The following is a 3,508-nucleotide window of genomic DNA, read 5'->3' as shown; positions in this document are numbered from 1 at the left end:
AAAACAGGTGCCTGCATGCAAGCCCTTGTCTGAGCTGCCACCATGAGCAATAGGGGTGGAGAGGGGAGTCAGCAGCTCGCACCCACAGACCTGGTGATGGCTGAGACTCCAGGCTTGGTCCAAGTCCTGTGTCTGTGTGTGTGACAGCTGTGATGGAGCAATTCTGAGACACCCACATCCTGCCTGAGCCTCAGCTGTGGGCCGGAGGGGTCGTGGGGTGGGTTCCCTTGGCCACCTGAAACTACACCAAATATTTTCAGTGTCTGAACCTTCCTTAGCCATGTGTTTCTATGGAGTCCACAGAGCTGTTCAGCTGACCAAAAGGAGGACTTCACAGTAAGGACAGCCAGGTCACTCTCCAGGCTCCACCAGCTGTATATACTGCAGCTCAAGTCACCACAAAGCCAAGACACAGGCACATCCCAGCTTTGCAGATACTCTAGTTAATTTGGGGCTCTCATTTTCAGGCAATAAAAAGAGCCTCTAGCACCATGCCAGGTGCCTGGGGTGCCCAGCAGGAACCGCAACTGGCTGATGCATACCACACAGGACCTCCAGGGAAGCCATGGGCTGGTGGAGTGGGTTCAGGGCAGACCCCACAGGGTCTCTCAAAGGGGTTTGGGGCCTGTGTGCCAGCAAGTGAACACCAACACCATGGCATGGAGGCAAGGTCCTTCCCAGCTACAGCCAGGGGTGCTGCAGGACTGGGAGGCACATCACAGCAGAGTCTACACTCAGGTCTCTGCACTCTCCAACCCTCCTAGCTCTTCTCCCCCTGAACCTCTTCGCACCCCCTCACATGATATGAACAGGGACTGGGCTAAGGATGTCCTCGGGATGTCTGGATCAAAGGCTGCCCAGGCCTAGGGACTTCTTTAGTGGCACCTTGTCCTTCCTGGAGATTGGTTCACCTCTGTCACAGGCCCCAAGGTGCTGCAGAATCAGCTCAGGCAGCAAACCCCTCTCCTGCTCAGCTCAGCACTGTTTCTTGCCGGCCTTAGGCCCTCAGTAAAACTAATAGGCAGCTTGAAAGATTGGCTTGGCCGCACTGGGAAATCAGGACTGAACTCCAGGGCAATCAGGCAGCATACTGGAAGCAGAAGGAGGGAGGGACTGCAACGGAGGAATTCAAAAATATTGTCCAGCGAAGCAGGGATGGTGTTAGGGAAGCCAAAGCTCCCCAAGGGTAAACACTTGAAGGGGACATCAAAGGCATGAAGAAGAGCTGCTACTGCTTCAGTTTCAATAAAAGAGTGAAAAGGAAAATGTTGGCTCACTGCTGGATCGAGCAGAGGAAAACAACCAACAGTGAGTGATGACGGAGTGAGGGATGACTTGAAAGAACTCAACCCATATAAGTGCAGGATTGGGTGGGCTGCATCTGAGGACATTGAGAGAGCTGGCCACTCTCACAACAAGACTGCTGTCTGTCACCTTTGAAAGGCTATGGAGATCAGGAGAGGTCCCAATGAGCTGAAAAAGGAATATATTGTGCCCATCTTCAAAATAGGCCACAAGGACAAATCAGGGAGCTGCAGGCCATTCATCCGCACTTTGGTGAGGAGTGTGTCATGGAATGAGTCCTCTTGCATCACCTTTCTGGGCATAGGAAGAAGGTGACTGTGAACAGTCCGCATGGATTTCCTGGAGGTAAAGCCTTCCTGATCAACTTGATTACCTTCTGTGATAAAAGGCCTGTCCTTGTGGAGGAGAGGAGAGTAGTGGATGTCATTTACCACAGTTTTAGCAAGGGGTTTGACATTGTCTCACATCTTGTTGAGGCATGCATTGTCAGGACCTTTATGGAATTCACAGATGAAACAAATGTCAAGTCCTGCACCTGGGGTACACAAAACACCCTGCAGTGATCTGGGCTGGGGAGTGCCCAGCTGGGCAGCAGCTCTGCAGAGAAGGACCTGGACGTCTTTGTGGCAGCAAAGTGAGCGAGAGCCAGCAGCATGCCCTGGCATCAACGGAGGCCACAGTGTCCTGGGCTGCCTGAACAAGAGCACAGTTGGGAAATTGAGGGAAGGGATTATCCCCCTCTACTCCACACCTGTTAGAGCACATCCAGATACTACATGCATTTGGGGTCCTGTGTAGAAGAACACTGTTGATGACATGGAGTGAGTTTGGTGGCACACCCCCAAGGAGCCCAGGCACCAGAGCACTTGTCCTGTGAGGAGTGGCTGAGGGAGCTGGGTTTGTTCAGCCTGGAGTAGAGAAGGCTTTGCGCAGACCTAATCACAGCCTCCCCATACCTTCCAGGATGTCACCAAGAAGATGGAGTCAGGCTCTTCACCATTGTGCACAATGGGAGGATGAGGCCCCAATGGGCATTAGCTGAAACTAGAGAGCTTCAGGCTGAGGATAAGGAGAAACTTTTGACCCATCCAGACAGTCAAGCACTGGGGAAGGCTTTCCAGAGAGGTGGTGCCATCTCCACCCTTAGAGGTTTGCAAGTCCTAAAGGAGTAAAGCCTTGATCAACCTGGATGGAGCTGATCGCTGACCCTGCTATGGGAAGGAGGCTGGACTACAGACCTCCGCAGGCCCCTCCCAACCTGCCTGAATGATTCAGCATTTCCTTCCACCCTGGGTCTTCCCTTGCTGACCCTAGGGAAAACCTTCAGCTTCCTCGTGACTATGGAAGTAGGTCTCCCAAAAGGATCACCAGATCAGCTGCATGTTCCTTGTCCCGCTCTGGTCAGAGTCATTCAGATTGAGGGCTGCTTGGCAGCCACCCCCAAATCACCTTCAGTTTTCTTTTCCTTCACCTTTTATTGCATTTTTTCCCTCTTTTCTCCCTTCCAATCTCTTCTTTTACTCTCCTGATCCCCTCCCATGCAGTCAGCCAACCTCTGTTTCCCCATTGGCCCTGGGTTTCCTTTCTTTGTGCATTCATTTGGCTTGTCTGAGATGGTTGCCATGGTGATTTCTACTTTTACCACTAGGGCCTTGAAACTGGTACTGCCTTTTATTATGTGTAGTGTCCTGCAGGTCCTCACGCTGTTACCCTGCCAGAGGCACTGCAAGATAGGATGAGCCATCAGTACGCATACATTAACAGCTGACCCAGAGGAGCCTGAGTCCAGAGGGGCCTTGAGAAGCTTGGGGTTTTGACCAACAAAAACTTCATGACGTTGTGCAAGGAGAAGTGTCAGATCTTGCCTCAGGGGGCAGAACAGGCTGGTGCATCAGGACAGGCTGAGACCTGACCAGGAGAAGAGTGACCCTGAGGAGAAGGGCCTAGATGTTACACGAGGGATGCCCTATGAGCCAGTGCTGCGTGCTCACCACAAAGGAGGCCAGCTGCATAGAGGGCTGCATTAGGAAGTGCATAGCCATCGAGACAAGGGCAGTTCTTATCCCCCTCAACTCAGCACTGGTGTAGCCACATGTGGAATAGTGTGTCCCAGTGTGGGCTGCCCAGTGCTGGAGGAATGGGGAGGAACATGGAGAGGGTCCAGAGGAGGTCTGCCAAGATGGGGTTGGGGGCCTGAAGGCCA

The sequence above is a fragment of the Struthio camelus genome, chromosome 29 (assembly GCF_040807025.1).
Source record: "Struthio camelus isolate bStrCam1 chromosome 29, bStrCam1.hap1, whole genome shotgun sequence".
Classification (NCBI taxonomy): domain Eukaryota; kingdom Metazoa; phylum Chordata; class Aves; order Struthioniformes; family Struthionidae; genus Struthio; species Struthio camelus.
This window is presented reverse-complemented; position numbering follows the sequence as displayed.